Source organism: Schistocerca nitens, chromosome 8 (assembly GCF_023898315.1).
Source record: "Schistocerca nitens isolate TAMUIC-IGC-003100 chromosome 8, iqSchNite1.1, whole genome shotgun sequence".
Lineage (NCBI taxonomy): Eukaryota > Metazoa > Arthropoda > Insecta > Orthoptera > Acrididae > Schistocerca > Schistocerca nitens.
In genome coordinates this window covers 463626395-463646044 of record NC_064621.1, presented here as the reverse complement: position 1 = coordinate 463646044, position 19650 = coordinate 463626395, and the positions used below count along the sequence as shown (strand labels likewise).

At 44.2% G+C, this 19650-nt stretch overlaps 1 protein-coding gene across 2 annotated transcripts in view; it reads right to left on the bottom strand.

The window, feature by feature from the left end:
- The window catches only part of LOC126198493 (tropomyosin-1), a 112626-nt gene extending 110313 nt beyond the window's left edge, over positions 1-2313 (bottom strand). The window contains exon 1 of one of the 2 annotated variants that reach the window (XR_007540080.1): positions 2157-2313. The gene's annotated coding sequence lies outside the window, so the exon portion shown is untranslated. The remainder of the gene's footprint in view (positions 1-2156) is intronic. The other variant, XM_049934868.1, reaches the window with a different exon arrangement.
- Between the last annotated feature and the right edge of the window lie 17337 nt (positions 2314-19650).

Below are 19650 nucleotides of genomic sequence, written 5' to 3'. Positions count from 1 at the left end.
TCGTCATTTCTATGAATTCAATCTCTGTCAGAGCTTGCAGCGTATGAGTACGGGAGAAACATTTCCAGATTTGCGCTAACTTTACTCCCCAAACTCGCCGATGAGACTGAACGTCTTGACAGCCCGCAAGTCACAAATTTTCAGCGTACGTTTCATCATTTCTGGTACCTTTATTGTCTTAATATCGCTATGATAATCAAATTATATGGGATAGTGTTTGTAGACCAACTGTACGTTTATGATTTCTTTGATCTTATTTTTTTATTTACTGCTGTAGAATTCGGACATTTATGCCCTTTATCTGACCTGTTTCGACAAGCAGCGAAGACGTGTCAAACGTGATCCACAATATCAGCACAGTGTGTGTTACATACAGTCAAATTTAACTTGTCACTGATCGTCAGCTTCATGTGCACAGTTACATAGTGACGCTATCGCATCCTAATTTTCAGATACTGCGGGTAAATGCTTTGTAGCGATTGGATAAACGCCGCGTCTGCCACTTCTTTGCCTCCTTGAGCTGGTGTTTAGTCTTTTAGAAACTGTACTTTTCTTCCTGTGCTCTTCGTTATTAGGCAATGTACGTCACTGCTCCACATTACTTATATTGCAGCAGCGAGGTAGCAGTGTGCATAAGAAGCAGCGAACTAAATATATTTTTTCTTTCGTACATAAGAGTCTGCAGATTTTTAGATACTTTTATGATCAATTTATTATCAGTTATAGCTTTTAGGGTATTTATATTAAATAATTATAATATTAGTGGTAGAATGGAAACTATGTTGATATTATCGTAGACATAATAAAACCCTCACCGCTTAACAATAGTACATAGTACATGAAGGATGACAGGTTATGATCTTCTAGTGGCTCTTCATCCTTTATCACTTGTCTTGGACATAACAAAATCTAATTTTTGTTTGTAAAACAACTTAGCTGATGGGTAACATATTTAAGATGCCCTTTCTTGCGTCAAAATTCGTCGCAGGGAATACAAAGTAGTAGCACTAGAATAGCAGATTATATTGCTTCTAACAGCATAGTGTGCTAGGGCTGTTTTACAGCATGACACTGGTGTTACTGGTACAAGTAGTATGAGAAATGCTCTTCAGATACAGTGCCAACGGCCTTGCAGCGGTGATAACACGGTTCCCGTCAGATCCCAAGTCAGGCGCTGTCGGCTTGGCTAGTACTTGGATGGGCGACCGTCGAGATCTGTTTGGGAGCCCTCGTGAGGCCAATCGAGGAGCTACTTGATTGAGAAGTAGCAGCTCCGGTCACTAAAGCTGACAACGGCCGGGAGAGCGGTATGCTGACCAGCTGCCCCTCCGTATCCGCATCCAGTGACGCTTACCGGCAGAGGATGACACGGCGGTCGGTCGGTACCGTTGCGACTTGCGAGGCCTATTCGGACGGAGAGTGTTCTTGAGGTACATCTAATCGTCCGCTAATCCTCGTTGCAGGCACTTTAACGTACCACTTCCGACGGTGTTAGTATTCGACCTTAATACTAGAGCCTAGCTACCACTCGTAAGTTGCACACCACACTGATTCTCGCCTTCGTCTTCCGAATTCCACTCGCACTAAGAGACATCACTGTTCTCCATTATATCATCTTCGGCTGCACTTTCTCCATCAAATTTAGGTTGTATCAACTGGACTTCGTGGTTAAGTGGCTTCTTCCCTATCTAGTTCAGGCACAATTGGGCATTAACACATATCTTGTTTTCACATTATGTCACTCTGCAGGTGATAAATCATGAAACTTCCGCTCATTCTGGTGCCCGAAGGATTGCTTTCGTGGTACTTACTTCAAATTGGGGAAGCAGATGATTAGAAACTAAACGGCGAAGCACCCGTCAGCCTCACATTCATTATGACCAGTCGTCTATGTTATTGTCTCAAGTTAGTTTGCTCTTCCGTCAGGCACGTTGTCACAAGGAGATAGGAAATGTGTATGTTAGTCTGGCGCTGGGCCGCACAGCTACGTGGTTTGTTGTTACTCCTCGGCGGCGGAACACGTTATCCTCAACGTGCAGAGCGAGGCTGGACATTTTGCGCAGAACTCGCCGCCGCGGGGAGGAAGTCGGTTAGCGGTGGCTGTTAGGAGCGAGGTCCTCTGGTTAGGCGGCGGCGCGAAGACACCTGTTACTCACCAGAGCAGCGGCGGTGCCGGGGCGGACGAACAAGCGAGTGGCGGCCGACGCAGCGTCTTGGGGCGCACTGCTCAACACCGGAGAAGGCCCGGGCGGGCCCGGCAGGCCGCTCCAAAAATGGGCGCGCCGCCCTCAAAAGAGGGGCGGGGAGGGGGAGGAGCAACTCGGCCGGCGCCGACGCGACTCCGACGTCGACGGGCGACGCCGATTTGGAAGAGGCTTTAATTTCGCGGCGCCTCCCCCACTCCGGCCCCGCTTCTCTCCTCCACGAAACCAAAATGTCTCTCTGCTCTCCACCCCCTCTCCCTCGATCTCCTCCCATGATCCCCACCTCGACCTCAGACGCCCACGCACCTGCCATTCCCACACGTTGGTCGCCTGCGTAAGGTGTAACTTATAAACACACTCCTACGCACCACTGACTTCACTTTCCAACCCTACCGGAGAGGACAGTACCAGGCAAACAGTACCTCAACAGCAATTTTGTAAGGGCTCTGAGTGCTTCACTTCAGGGACCATATGACTTCTGGTATCTAAGTCTCCCGTAATTTGATAATGTTGAGTTCATTTCTCACTGTCTCTTGGTCTTGACAAATCGATTACATTTTTCTGCGAGCCTCAGTCTTCTGACATTTGATGTGACCAGGGATGATTTACAGTTCTGAGCCCATTTTATTCACCTCACAGTACCACTTACACCCCATGTCTCCAATTATTTGCTGTGTATGTCGTAATCTCTGTCCTCCCCGTCCGCTCCGATAGCTGAGTGGTCAGTGTGACGAATTGCCGTCCTACGGGCCCGGGTTCGATGCCCGGCTGGGTCGGGGATTCGCGCAGGTCGCCCAATGTGGCGTCGAATGTAATAAGACCTGAACCAAGGCGGCCGGACCTGCCCCGCAAGGGGCCTCCCGGCTAATGGCGCTATAGGCTCTTTTCCATTTTTTCTGTCAACAATTTTGCATTACGAAAGAAGTTATTCCTACCGCCCTGTCCCTTCTTCCCGTTCCCCACACGTTTTCTTCATCGCCAGTTCTGCAAAGAAACTCCCGATTTCTTACGAAATCTTTTAACTTTCACTATGCTTATATAAAAACCACAAATCTCTTATTCGTTCAATTTTCGTTTCTGGTTTTCCCACAGTCCATCGTACACATCCTTACAGTGCTATATTACGGACATAATGGCTCAAATACTTATTTCTCAAACTGACACCTGAGTTTGATACTATTCCCCTTCGCTGGGGAATTCTTCCTTTTCCTGTGCTAGTGTGCTTCTTATGTCCCATTACTTCGTCAATCATGTGTTATTTTGCTTCCATTTCAGAAGAATTCCATCGGCTCGTCTTCTACATTCTCCCCAGTTATGATGTCAGTTTTGTTGCTAAACTCATTTGAGTTACTACTCAATATTTTCCACTGTTCACTGTTTATTCAATTCAACAGATGCTGCAAATCTTCCTCACTTCCACAGAGGATAACGACGTTATTTACTTTTTCATTGATGTACTCTCACCTTTAACTTTAATCTCAGTTTCCAATCATTCAATTATTTGCTTCATTCTGTCTTCGAAATAAAGGAAATAAAGGGACACTTTTCTGATCGCCATACTTCTGATAGTTTTGATGTGACCCATCACGTAATACTCTCCTGTGCTAACCCCTTCACCCCATAGTAGCACTAGCACCCTAGTCCTCAATTATTTGATGCTTGTATTCTACATCTACATCTACATCCATACTCCGCAAGCCACCTGACGGTGTGTGGCGGAGGATACCCTGAGTACCTCTATCGGTTCTCCCTTCTATTCCAGTCTCGTATTGTTCGTGGAAAGAAGGATTGTCGGTATGCTTCTGTGTGAGCTCTAATCTCTCTGTTTTTATCTTCATGGTCTCTTCGCGAGATATACGTAGGAGGGAGCAATATACTGCTTGACTCTTCGGTGAAGGTATGTTCTCTAAACTTTAACAAAAGCCCATACCGAGCTACTTAGCGCCTCTCCTGCAGAGTTTTCCACTGGAATTTATCTATCATCTCCGTAACGCTTTCGCCATTACTAAATGATCCTGTAACGAAGCACGCTGCTCTCCGTTGGATCTTCTCTATCTCTTCTATCAACCCTAACTGGTACGGATCCCACACTGCCGAGCAGTATTCAAGCAGTAGGCGAACAAGCGTACTGTAACCTACTTTCTTTGTTTTCGGATTGCATTTCCTTAGGATTCTTCCAATGAATCTCAGTCTGGCATTTGCTTTACCGACGATCAACTTTATATGATCATTCCATTTTAAATCACTCCTAATGCGTACTCCCAGATAATTTATGGAATTAACTGCTTCCAGTTGCTGACCCGCTATTTTGTAGCTAAATGATAAGGGATCTTTCTTTCTATGTATTCGCAGCACATTACACTTGTCTACATTGAGATTCAATTGCCATTCCCTGCACCATGCGTCAATTCGCTGCAGATCCTCCTGCATTTCAGTACAATTTTCCATTGTTACAACCTCTCGATACACCACAGCATCATCTGCAAAAAGCCTCAGTGAACTTCCGATGTCATCCACAAGGTCATTTATGTATATTGTGAATAGCAACGGTCCTACGACACTCCCTGCGGCACACCTGAAATCACTCTTACTTCGGAAGACTTCTCTCCGTTGAGAATATCATGCTGCGTTCTGTTATCTAGGAACTGTTAAATCCAATCACACAATTGGTCTGATAGTCCATATGCTCTTACTTTGTTCATTAAACGACTGTGGGGAACTGTATCGAACGCCTTGCGGACGCCAAGAAACACGGCATCTACCTGTGAACCCGTGTCTATGGCCCTCTGAGTGTCTTGGACGAATAGCGCGAGCTGGGTTTCACACGACCGTCTTTTTCGAAACCCATGCTGATTCCTACACAGCAGATTTCTAGTCTCCAGAAAAGTCATTATACTCGAACATAATACGTGTTCCAAAATTCTACAACTGATCGACGTTAGAGATATAGGTCTATAGTTCTGCACATCTGTTCGACGTCCCTTCTTGAAAAGGGGGATGACCTGTGCCCTTTTCCAATCCTTTGGAACGCTACGCTCTTCTAGAGACCTACGGTACACCGCTGCAAGAAGGGGGCAAGTTCCTTCGCGTACTCTGTGTAAAATCGGACTGGTATCCCATCAGGTCCAGCAGCCTTTCCTCTTTTGAGCGATTTTAATTGTTTCTCTATCCCTCTGTCGTCTAATGGTTCAAATGGCTCTGAGCACTATGGGACTCAACATCTTAGGTCATAAGTCCCCTAGAACTTAGAACTACTTAAACCTAACTAACCTAAGGACATCACACACACCCATGCCCGAGGCAGGATTCGAACCTGCGACCGTAGCAGTCCCGCGGTTCCGGACTGCAGCGCCAGAACCGCTAGACCACCGCAGCCGGCCCTCTGTCGTCTATTTCGATATCTACCATTTTGTCATCTGTACGACAATCTAGAGAAGGAACTACAGTGCAGTCTTCCTCTGAGAAACATCTGTCTTCCCACACAGTTCCCTCTAGTACCCTGGAGGTTATTCTCTGATGTTTTAATAGATGTCCTAGCAGCCTGTCCCATTCTTCTTATCAGTGTTTTCCAGATGTTCATTTCTTCCGCGATTCTGCGGAGAACCTCCTCATTCGTTATCGGTCCACCTGATTTTCAACATTATTCTACAGCGCCGCGTCTCTAACGCTTGGATTCTCAACTGTTCCGGTTTTCCTACTGTCCAAGACTCACTACCATACAGTGCAGAGTTCCAAACGTACATCCTCAGAAATTTCTCTCTCAACTTAAGGAATATGTTCGGTACCAGAAAACTTCTCTTGGCCCAGAGTGCCTTCTTTGCTTCTAGTAATCTGCTTTTTAAATCCTCCTTGCTTCGTCCATCATAGGTTATTTTTCTTCCAAGGTAGAAGAACTGCTTAAATTTCTCTACTTCGTGACTACCTACTTTGGTATTAAGTTTCTCGCCGTTCTCATTTCTGATATGTCTCATTACCTTTTCTTTTTCTGCTACATTCTCAATCCATACTCTGCACTTATTAAAATGTTCATGTCATTCAACAGATCCCGTCATACTCCTTCACTTTCAGAGAGGACAGGGATGTCATCATCGAATCTTATCATTGATGTCCTTTCACTCGAAATTTTAATCCTACTTCTGAACTTCTGTTTTACTTCCATCATTGATTCTTCGAATTATAGATTGAATGGTCGGGACTAAAGAGTGCATTCCTTACATCCTTTTCAATCTGAGCACTTTGTTCTTAGGTTTCCAATTTTATTGTTCCGTCTTGCTTCTTGCACATGCTGTACATAACCCGTCTTTCCCTGTACCTTACTCCTCTTTTACTCAGAATTTCGAACATCGTGCAACGGTTTTACATTGTCAAACGCTTTTTCTAGGCCGGCATATCCTATGAGCGTGTCTTGACTTTTCTTCATTCTTGCTTCTGTTATCACGCGCAAGATGAGATCTGCCTATCTGGTGCCTTTACCTTTCCTAAAGACAAACTGATCGTCGTATAACAGATGTTCAGTTTTCTTTCCCATTCTACTGTATCTTATTCTTGTCATCAGCTTGGATGCATGTGCTGTGCGATAGTTTTCGGTGTCCTCTGCTCTTGTTATCTTTGAAAGTGTGTGGATTATACGTTTTCGCTCGTAGGATGGTACGTCGGCAGTCTCATAGGTTGTACACACCAACTTGAATAGTCGATTGGTTGCCATTTCCCCTAATGATCTTAGAAATTCCGATGGAAGATTACACATCCCTTTCACCTTGTTTGATCTCAAGTCTTCCAGAGCTTTTTTAAATTTGACTCTAATACTGTATCCCCTTTGTCTTCCGTATCGGCTCTAATTTGTCCTTCTGTCAAGTCATCAGCCAAGTCTTCCGTCTTATAAAGACTTTCATCGTACGCTTCCCAGCATTCACTCTTTCTCTGCCTCTAACAGTGAATTGCCATTGCACTCTTAATGTTACCGCCCCGTGTGTTTAATTCCACTAAAGGCTGTTTTGACTTTTGTACACGGGAATTAGCCCTTCTGACGATCGTTTCTTTTTCGATCTCTTCACATTTTTCCTGCGCCCATTTCACCCTGGTTGGTCTGCACTTCCTGTTTATTCCATTCCTAAGGAATTTATATCGCTGTATTCCTGTCTCTCCCTGAACATTTTCGTACTTCCTTCTTTAGTCGATCAATCGAAGTATTTCTTCCGTTACCCAAGTTTTCTTCGGAGCTACCTTCCTTGTACCTATGTTCGACTGTCCAACATCTCTGGTCGCCCTTTTCAGAGATGTCCACTCCTCTTCAACTGAATTGCCTACTGTGGTATCCCCTATCGCAGTATCGAGCACTTAGTGAATTTCAAGCAAACTTCTATAAAACCCACAGCTAATATGTGTCGATTCTCTTCTTTTCTCTTCTTTTCTCCACAGTCGATGGTTCATTTCCGTACAATGCTCTATTTCAGACATAAACTCTCAGAGATATATTTCTCAAATTGAATCCTACTTTTGGTACCAGTAAACTTCTCTTGGCAAGGAATGCTCTCTTTGCCATTGCTAGTCTGCTTTTTTAGTTCGTGGTTCGTCCGTCATGGGTTACCGTGCTGCTTAGGTAGCAGCCTACTATATGGTCATCAGCTATGATCTCACTATTGTCACTAATCTCATTTATACTACTATTCAGTATTTTTGCCTTTCTCTGCTCTGCTCTCAACCCGTAGTATGAACTCGGTTCATTGGATTAACAGGTCCTGAAACTCTTTCTCACGTCCGCAGAGAATAGCAATGTTATCGTATCTCAGCCTGATATTATATCCAACTCCCCAACCATTCCTTTGTTTGCTTGGTTGTGTCTTCGAAATAAAGGTTCTTTCATGGTGAATAATTTGACAGCAATGAGATCTATTTTATTTTAGCGTCTTGATCTTGGGCATCAGTCTTATGACTGGTTGATGCCACCCGCCACAATACGCTTATTTGTACTGCTACATTTCTTGCCGGTAGGTTCAACCAGTGCGCAAGTATTACGGAAATTCTTTGTGAACTCAAATGGGAATCCCTAGAGGGAAGACGACGTACTTTTCGCGAGGCACTATTGAGGGAATTTAGAGATCCGGAATTTGAGAATCACTGCGAAATGATTCTACTGCCGGCAACTAACATTTCTTATAAGGACCACGGAGATAAGAAAAATTAGGGATCGTACTGAGGTTTATATATACTCCTTTTTTTCTCTCGATCTATTTGCGAGTGGAAAAGGAAAGGAAATGACCAGTAGTGTAACAAGGCATCATCCACCAACACTGGTTTGCGGGGTATGTATTCAGATGTAGACGTAGAATGACCATCTTAGAGTAGCACTTATACCGAACACCCTCGATTATTTGTTGAATCAACCCCAATCTCTCTCTTCCTCCACAGTTTTTACTCTCTACGGCGCCACTTAGGTACACGGGATTTATTCTCTCATGTCTTAACGTATGTACTATCATCCTGTCCTCTCTGCTAATTAGCGCTTACTGCATATTCCCTTCTCCAACGATTCTGCAAAGAATCTTCACACCTTTTATGATACTGCTCTACTTCATTTTAGCATCCTCCTGTAAAAACGCATATCAAACGCTCCGATTCTCTTCCATCCTGTTTCCCAAAAGTCAGTTGCAAGTAATGCTATGTTCCAGACGCCTGGTCTCACTAATTTCCTCGAAAAACTGGGGCCTCTAAGTCTGAGGGTATTTCACCTGTCATATACATATTTCAGGTGCAACAGTTTTCCTTATCTGGCTGTCCCAAAAATAATTTTGAGGAAATGTCGTCTATTCCAGAGGCCTTGTTTCTACATAGGTCTTTCAGTGCTCTCTCAAATTTGTCTCACAGTATCATATCTCCCATCCGGTTTTATCTACTTCTTCTCAGATTCGTTTCCCCAAGTAAACCCCTTATACAGGGTGATTCAGCGGCCCCTACCGATGTCGTCATATGTAACCCGCATTGTTATATCTGCCCTTCAAAAACCACGCCCAAGGTTTCCATATTCTCTCACTCGCTACGCGCAAACTATAACTCCTACAAGAAAAATGAACAGGATCTTTTTGTAAGAAATTTAATGTAGTTAAATTTTGGACTGGGAAACGTTTCCGCTGGATGTCACATTTTTATGGTCATCAGTCTTCTTCTGACTGGTTTGATTTTGATGCCGCCCGCCATGAATTCCTCTCCTATGCCAACCTCTTCATCTCAGAGAAGCACTTGCAACCTATGTACTCAATCAATTATTTGCTGGATGTTTTCCAACCTCTGTCTTCCTCTACCGTTTTTGCTGTTAAGTCATGACTTAACAGATGTCCTATCTTCCTGTCCCTTCTCCTTTTCAGTGTTTTCCACATATATTCCTTCCCACTCCGATTCTGCGCAGAACCCCCCCATTCCTTACCTTATCAGTCCACCTAATTTTCAACACTCGCCTGTTGCACCACATCTCAAATGCTTCGATTCTTTTCTTTTCCGGTTTTCCCACAGTCCATGTTTCACTACCATACAATTCTGCATTCTAGACGTACATTCTCAGAAGTTTCTTTTTCAAATTAAGGCCGATATTTGATATTAGTATACTTCTCTTGACCAGGATGCCCTTTTTGCCATTGCTAGTCTGCTTTTGATGTCTGCCTTCATCCGTCCGTCATTGGTTATTTTACTGCCTACGTAGCAGAATTCCTTAACTTCATCTACGTCTTGACCATCAATCCTGATGTTAAGTTTCTCGCTGTTCTCATTTCTACTACTTCTCACTACCTTCGTCTTTCTTCGATTTACCCTCAGTCCATATTCTGTACTCATTAGGCTATTCATTCCGTTCAGCAGATCATGTAATTCTTCTTCACTTTCATTCAGGGTAGCAATGTCATCAGCGAATCGTATCATTGATATCCTTTGACCTTGAATTTTAATTCCACTACAGAACCTTTCTCTTATTTCCATCACTGCTTCTTCGATGTAGAGATTGAACAGTAGGAGCGAAAGACTAAATCCCCGTCTTACACCCTTTTAATACGAGTACTTCGTTCTTCGTCAAGCACTCTTATTATTTCCTCTTGGCTCTTGTACATATTGTATGTTACCCGTCTCTCCCTGCAGTATTTCCATACTTTTCTCAGAATTTCGAACATCTTGCACCATTTTACATTGTCGGACGCTTTTTGCAGGTCAACAAATCCAATAAAAGTGCCTTGATTTTTCTTTAGTCTTGCTTCCATTATTAACCGCAACGTCAAAATGGCCCCTCTCGTGCGTTTACCTTTCTTAAAGCCAAACTGATTTTCTTTTCCATTCTTCTGTATATTATTCTTGTAAGCAACTTGGATGCATGAGCTGTTAAGCTGATTGTGCAGCAATTCTCGCACTTATCAGCTCCTGACGTCTTCGGAATTGTGTGGCTGATGCTTTTCCTAAAGTCAGATGGTATGTCGCCAGACTCATACATTCTACACACCACCGTGAATAGTCGTTTTGTTGCCAGTTCTCCCAATGAGTTTAGAAATTCTGATGGAATGTTATCTATCCCTTCTGCCTTATTTGGTCTTAAGTCCTCCAAAGCTCTTTTAAATTCTGATTCTAATACTGGATCCCCTAACTCTTCTAAATCGACACCTGTTTCTTCTTCTATCACATCAGACAAATCTTCCCCCTCATAGAGGCTTTCAGTGTATTCTTTCCAGCTATCCGCTCTCTCGTCTGCATTTAACAGTGGAATTTCCTTGGCACTCTTAATGTTATCACCCTTGCTTTTAAGGTTACCGAAGGTTGTTTTGACTTTCCTGTATGCTGAGTCTGTCCTTCCGACAATCATTTCTTTTTCGATGTCTTCACGTTTTTACTGCAGCCGTTTCAACTTAGCTTCCTGCACTTCCTATTTATTTCCTTCCTCAGCGACTTCTGCCTCTCTATTCCTGAGTTTCCTGGGACATTTTTGTACTTCCTCCTTTCATCGATCAGCTGAAGTATTTCTTCTGTTACCCACGGTTTCTTCGTATTTATCTTCTTTGTACCTATGTTTTCCTTCAGAACTTCTGTGATGGCCCCTTTTAGAGATGTCCATTCCTCTACAACTGTACTGCCTACTGTGCTATTCCTTATTGCTGTATCTATAGCCTTAGAGAAGTTCAAAATGTTCCGTATCCCACTTCTTTGCGTATTGGTTCTTCCTGACATGTCTTGAACTTCAACCTACTCTTCATCACTGCAATATTGTGATCTGAGTCTATGTCTACTCCTGGGTACCCCTTACAGTCCAGTATCTGATTTCGGAATATCTGTCTGACCATAATGTAATCTAACTGAAATCTCCCCATACCACCCTTCCTTTACCTAGTATACCACCTCCCCTTGTGATTCTTGAATAGAATATTCGCTATTACTAGCTGAACTTGTTACAGAACTCAATTAGTCTTTCTACTCTCTCATTCCTTGTCCCAAGCCCATATTCTCCAGTAACCTTTTCTTCTACTCCTATCCCTACAACTGCATTCCAGTCTCCCATGACTATTAGATTTTCAAATCATTTGACATACTGTATTATCCTTTCAATATCCTCATACACTTTCTCTATCTCTTCATCTTCAGCTTGTGTCGTCGGCATGTATACCTCAACTATCGTTGTCGGTGTTTGTTTGCTGTAGATTCTGATAAGAAGAACCCTATCACTGAACTGTTCACAGTAACACACTCTCTGCCCTACCTTCCTATTCATAACGAATCCTACTCCCGTCATACCATTTTCTGCGAGGTCATCGATCTTATCGGATTACGGAAGGACGGGGAAGGAAGTCGGCCGTGCCCTTTTGCAGGAACCATCCCGGCATTTGCCTGGAATCATTTTCTGCTGCTTTTGATATTACCCTATACTCATCTGACCATAAATCCTTGACTTCTTTCCACTTCACTTCACTGACCCCTACTATATCAAGATTCAGCCTCTGCATCTCCCTTTTCAGATTTTCTAGTTTCCCTATCGCGTTCAAGCTTCTGACATTCCACGCCCCGACTCGTAGAACGTTATTCTTCCGTTGATTATGCAATCTTTTTCTCATGGTAACCTCCCCCTTGGCAGCCCCGTCCAGGAGAATCGAATGGGGGACTATTCCGGAATCTTTTGCCAATGGAGAGATCATCATGACAATTTTTCTATTACAGGCCACATGTCCTGTGGATATACGTTACGTGTCTTTAATGCAGTCGTTTCCAGTGCCTTCTGCATCCTTCTTATGCCGGAAGTCTTCGGCCGCCAATGCTGATTATTAATCAAAATTTAAACAACGGTGGGATTCGAACCCGGGACCGAAGACGTTTTGATTATAAGCAAGGACGCTACCCCTGCATCTCGGGTGCAACGAGTTATTCACGGAAAACGTACAAAAGTGACCTTCAAACGCACCCCATTCCCAGACACAGCCCCAATGGTCAGGATTTCTAGAATTTTGTTCATGGCACTCCCTGCTACCACTGTATAAATATTTGCTACTGCACGAATTATTTCCCATACTCGACCTTTTTTGGTTTTCATTGACTGGCCTTATTACGCCATCGGCTTAATCGAACACTTACGAAGAGTAAAACTGACTTTTGTGTAAATTTTACCTAACAATTTTGTCGATTTCAACAGCATAGAATAAACAATTACGTCATTGTATCCGTCAGATCTCACTCCGACGCTATTGTGGTAGCAAGGGTTAAGTTTGTATCGAATTGTTAACATAATTAGTTTTAGCGTCACGTTTACAATACTCATTTATCGTTCATTATCCTTGTGGGTACGTTTAAATTAATAATGGTAACGATGTAGCTGACTATACCAGAGGCGTAGTAGCCCATAACTAGAGACCAAATAAGGTCGATAATCGGGAATAGGTTGGGTAGTCAGAAATTTTTGTGCGGTCATAGGAGGGAGTGCTACAACAATATACTAGAAATCCAGACATGTGAGGGAGAGTGTCGAGCTGTGTTTGAAGGTCACTTTTGTTTGTTTTTCTCGAATAACACCAAAACTATTGTCTCCAGCGAAAACGAGTCCAGTACAAAATCTTACATTAAATTTCCTCGAAAAACTTCCCATTCATTTTTTCTGTAGAACATAGTTTGAACATAGGGACCGAGAGAATATCAACAACTCATGCATGGTTTTTGAGGACCAGATATGACATTGTGGGCTGCATAAAAGGACGTCGGTAGGTGCAGCTGAATCACCTTGTATAGAGCTGTAAGACTGCCGTAGGCTACCGTAGACCATCGTAAGTAAGTGTAATGGCTCTGAAAACTATGAGACTTAACTTCTGAGGTCATCAGTCCCCTAGAACTTAGAACTACTTAAACCTAACTAACCTAAGGACATCACACACATCCATGCCCGAGGCAGGATGCGAACCTGCGACCGTAGCGGTCGCGCGCTTCCAGACTGTAGCGCCCAGAACCGCTCGGCCGGCGTAAGTAAGTGTAGGCTATGGTAATTTTCCTTGTAGTCTTGGTCAGTTGAGATCGTAACTGCATTGTCTGTACATTAGGAGTGTTGCGTACCTATCAGGCGTGTCTCATTTTGATCACTTTGTTTACATATGCAATCAGTGTCTTACTAGAGTCTCCTCAAAACCAAAAGTGGTAAACCCTCCAGAAACAGTCAAGATTTATGAAGGGCAGATTACCTACGAAACATTTTTGTTCTACGAAGATAACTTTATGTCTTTTACTTAAAAATAAAAAAGTGTAACAGCAAAATTGAAACTGTCAATGTTTAATTCATGTTTTATTCGAAATTGATTATTAGTAAAGTGAAACACAGGCATGTGGTAGTAAAAATAAAAAAAAAAACATATTTATCCTGTAGCACTAGAAAACGCAGATTCCTCAAAAACAAGTTAAAATTTAAAAAACGAAAACTCAAAATATAAATATATAAAACATCGCTTCAATACTTCATTGAGCCTATATAAAACATATTTCTATTATTCATAAATAATTTTCGCGCTTATCATTAATAAAGGAAACCTTTACCTTTGATCTTTTCTTTGAAGAACGTTCTATTGAGTACAAAATGACAACAATATCTGTATGGATTTTTTTACATTTGTGTACACTCCTGGAAATTGAAATAAGAACACCGTGATTTCATTGTCCCAGGAAGGGGAAACTTTATTGACACATTCCTGGGGTCAGATACATCACATGATCACACTGACAGAACCACAGGCACAAAGACACAGGCAACAGAGCATGCACAATGTCGGCACTAGTACAGTGTATATCCACCTTTCGCAGCAATGCAGGCTGCTATTCTCCCATGGAGACGATCGTAGAGATGCTGGATGTAGTCCTGTGGAACGGCTTGCCATGCCATTTCCACCTGGCGCCTCAGTTGGACCAGCGTTCGTGCTGGACGTGCAGACCGCGTGAGACGACGCTTCATCCAGTCCCAAACATGCTCAATGGGGGACAGATCCGGAGATCTTGCTGGCCAGGGTAGTTGACTTACACCTTCTAGAGCACGTTGGGTGGCACGGGATACATGCGGACGTGCATTGTCCTGTTGGAACAGCAAGTTCCCTTGCCGGTCTAGGAATGGTAGAACGATGGGTTCGATGACGGTTTGGATGTACCGTGCACTATTCAGTGTCCCCTCGACGATCACCAGTGGTGTACGGCCAGTGTAGGAGATCGCTCCCCACACCATGATGCCGGGTGTTGGCCCTGTGTGCCTCGGTCGTATGCAGTCCTGATTGTGGCGCTCACCTGCACGGCGCCAAACACGCATACGACCATCATTGGCACCAAGGCAGAAGCGACTCTCATCGCTCAAGACGACACGTCTCCATTCGTCCCTCCATTCACGCCTGTCGCGACACCACTGGAGGCGGGCTGCACGATGTTGGGGCGTGAGCGGAAGACGGCCTAACGGTGTGCGGGACCGTAGCCCAGCTTCATGGAGACGGTTGCGAATGGTCCTCGCCGATACCCCTGGAGCAACAGTGTCCCTAATTTGCTGGGAAGTGGCGGTGCGGTCCCCTACGGCACTGCGTAGGATCCTACGGTCTTGGCGTGCATCCGTGCGTCGCTGCGGTCCGGTCCCAGGTCGACGGGCACGTGCACCTTCCGCCGACCACTGGCGACAACATCGATGTACTGTGGAGACCTCACGCCCCACGTGTTGAGCAATTCGGCGGTACGTCCACCCGGCCTCCCGCATGCCCACTATACGCCCTCGCTCAAAGTCCGTCAACTGCACATACGGTTCACGTCCACGCTGTCGCGGCATGCTACCAGTGTTAAAGACTGCGATGGAGCTCCGTATGCCACGGCAAACTGGCTGACACTGACGGCGGCGGTGCACAAATGCTGCGCAGCTAGCGCCATTCAACGGCCAACACCGCGGTTCCTGTTGTGTCCGCTGTGCCGTGCGTGTGATCATTGCTTGTACAGCCCTCTCGCAGTGTCCGGAGAAAGTATGGTGGGTCTGACACACTGGTGTCAATGTGTTCTTTTTTCCATTTCCAGGAGTGTATATAAACTGTCCTTGCATCAAAAGCAATTGCTTTTGAGAGTGCAGAAGTTACGTGATCAATAAATTTTTAATACTTACAAAACGTAATTTATATCCTGCAGTGATAAAAAATAAACAGTAGACTAACTCTGGACGGTGTGCGGTTCTAATTATGTGCAAAAAAAGAAAGAAAAAAAAACAAGGAAATGTCATCGAGTCCCATTTTCTCTCTGACACATTCATTTATGTTTCTCCCCCTATGAACGCTACCAGTACTACCAGTAACCCTGCCAGTTACTTCGTCACTTATGTACTGTACCAAAACTAACGAACTGTAGTTTTTGTAGGGCCCAACTCTAACCCTGTATCATACAACGAGGTCGTCCATGCCATGAAGGCCCAAACGATATCTACCGGCCGCTATATTATCCTCAGCCTTGTGGCGTCATGCTTACTCGGTATGGGAGGCATGTGGTCAGCGTACCGCTCTCCTGGCCGTTTTGCAGACTTTCCAGACCGTGGAGCCGCTATTGTTCGATTGTTCGTCAGTAGTGACGTATTGCCTTCAGTGATGAATCACATTCCTACCCCACATTATGACTGCTGTCGAGTATGGCAGCCACCTGCGACCTTCCAACGTTTTGGATAGGCACAGAGGTGTTAAGTCCGGCGCCATCGGATATGACTTAACGTCTCAGCTGGTAGTGATTTTGGGAACTGTATAAGCACAACGTACGTCACGGACCTCCTGAGTCTTCATATTGTTGCCTCTCATGCGACCGTTTCGTGGTACCATTTTTCAACAGGACAATACCCGTTCACACACTGGCTCCGTGTTGGTGTAATCCTTTGATCAGCAAGTTCACCAGATATGTCTCAAATAGAACATGTGTGGGACCAACTCGGACTCGAACGCCAACTCTGTACCAAGGCTAGTATCCAGAATGTCGAAGACCAGTTACAACAGTCGTGGGCCAGCTTCCCTCATTGAAGGATTTAAGATTATGAGGTCCTTCCCCCTCAAATAGAGGGGGTACGGCCTCGTTTTGATAAGTGGGCTCATACTGCCGAGATCTTGTAAATATCACTCGATTTAACAATCACCAAAATAAAATTACATGTCCTCACAACTTGTGAAGTTTCACTTTTTGTGAGGCAGTGTTTCTTTGGTGATTTGTACTGAATTGCTTAAAAGAGAAAATGTTCGCATTCAATGTTAGAATTACTGCTTTTTTAACTTCATAACTGTAATTTCGCCCTTTGACCCTTTTCGAGTGGAACAATGCGAAAATTCCGAATTTTTGCAGATGCAAAATTTAAGAAGTATCTGACATCATATATCTGGCATCATCACATGTACAACTTTCAATGATGGTGTAGATAATGCTGTCGTTTTCGGCCTCGTTTGCAGAAAAAAAACAGCAGACTACCGAACTTGAACATTGTTTGATACAACGTACAGTTACAGAAAACGTACTGCATGTAAGTGATTAACAATGCAAGATCACAGTTTAATGCAAGCGCGAGAAAAACCATTTCAAATGAGAAATTCTGTTGCGTTGATAAGCAGAGTAGCCGCCAGAATGTTGACCGCAAGCATGGTAGTGTGCATATATTGTGTTGTTCAGCTGCCGGATGTCAGCTGGTGGGACGTAGCTCCACACCTGTTGCACTTGCTCATTCAGTACAGGGACGGTTAATGCTGTTTGTGCGCGCTGGATGGGGATGAAATGATGATGAAGACAACACCCAGTCCCTGAGCGGAAAAAATCCCCGACCCAGCCGGGAATCGAACCCGGGCCCCTTAGGACGGCAGTGCGTCACGCTGACCTTTTTTTTTTCAGCTCTCGGGGCGGTATTGTCCGATGATGTCCCACATGTGCTCTATTGGAGACAAATCTGGTGATCGAGCAGGCTAAGGGAACATGTTGACACTCTGCAGAGCACGTTGAGTTATACCATCGGTATGTGGGCCACCGTTATCCTGTTGGAAAATACCGTCTAGAATCCACAATAGGTCGAATCATCAGATAGACGTACAAATTTGCTGTCGCGGTGCATGGGATAGTAACGACAGTACTCCTGCTGTCATAATAAATCTCACACCAGACCATAACTCCAGGTTTGTGTGTCCACTGTGTCTATCGTGTGGGCACCCAACTGTCCTCCTTCTAGCCGACATACGCACGTCACTGCCACCGAGGCAGAACCAGCTTTCATCATGAAACGCAACAGACCCCACCTTGCCCTCCAATGATCTCCTGCCTGACACCACTGAAATCGCAAATGGCGGTGGCTTGGCTTCAGTGGAATGCACGCTACAGGCTGTCCGCCTCGGGGTTGTCCTACAAGCAGCAGATTTTTAAGGCTTCGTTGTGTCGCTGTTGTGCTAACTGCTGCTCAAGTTGCTGCTGCACATGCAATATGATGCACCAGAGACCCACGCCGAACACGACGGCCTTCACTCTCGGTAGTGCTACGTGGCCGTCTGGAGCCCAGTCTACTTGCGACCGTACCCCATTTGACATTCTCGTGACCACCGCCGCTAGCAATCATCTGCAGTGGCTACATTCCTGCCAAGTCTTTCTGCAATATCGCTGAAAGAACATCCAGCTTCTCGTATCCCTATTACACAGCCTCTTTCAAACTCAATGAGATGCTGATAACGGGACTTCGTCTCCTTAAAGGCATTATTGACTAATATCAACTCACCACGTCCATACTCATAGGTAACTAAGGCTCTCGACCGTTACAGCGTGCATTTAAAGCAATCCTGGTTTGCGTCCTCATAGTGACGCTACTAGCGCCACTCTTATCTGACTGGCCGGCCGGGGTGGCCGAGCTGTTCTAGGCGCAACAGTCTGGAACCGCGTGACCGCTGCGGTCGCAGGTTCGAATCCTGCCTCGGGCATGGATGTGTGTGATGTCCTTAGGTTAGTTAGGTTTAAGTAGTTCTAACTTCTAGGGGACTGATGACCTTAGAAGTTAAGTCCCATAGTGCTCAGGGCCATTTGAACGATTTTTTTCTTATATGACTGGCACGCAATTTTAATAGACACCATCTTTCAGTTGTAGAAAGATGCCTACCAATTTTCGTTTATGTCGCACAACTCTTTCTTAGTGTTGCAACTTTTTTCCGTCGGTGTAGTTCTCTGCGCAGTAGTCACAAATTAAATGTATTCATCTTAAAGCACGGTGCCATGGAACACTGGATAGCTCCTACAATGAGTACTGACTTATTCATCGCCTTATTAATGCTATGATACTATCAGACAATCAATACGTTCAGTAACTTGATGTTATTAATGCAAAGGATGCCAACTATAGTTACGTTATTATACACAACCACTGAACGTTGTAAAATGATTTTTTTATATGGTAAACAGAAAAAGTTACAAGATCGAATTTTTTTATTTAATTGATGAATAGTTTCGGGTCACCTGAATCATCCAAACAGAAAAAATTGTATATTCCGTAACAGCATTCTCCCCATTTGACATTGTCAAACAGGAAAACAGGCGATATGTTATGCTAAATTGTAAGCTTAAGTCAAGATCGCAAAAATTCCTTTATTGATAACTAGTGTGAGCTCATTGTCAATCCACCTCCAGATCACTAAAAATTATTACTTCATTCAATGTGTATCAGTCACTTGACATTACGCATCGTCGTAACCTGTTGAGCTGACGAAGTGAAATGTGCGGTGGCTAATACACAATGAATGAAGTAATTTTTTTTTGTCTAAAAATGATTCGTCAGTGAGCTGAAACAAGTCATCAAATGGTTCAAATGGCTCTGAGCACTATGGGACTTAACATCTGTGATCATCAGTCCCCTAGAACTTAGAACTACTTAAACCTAACTAACCTAAGGACATCACACACATCCATGCCCGAGGTAGGATTCGAACCTGCGACCGTAGCAGTCGCGCGGCTC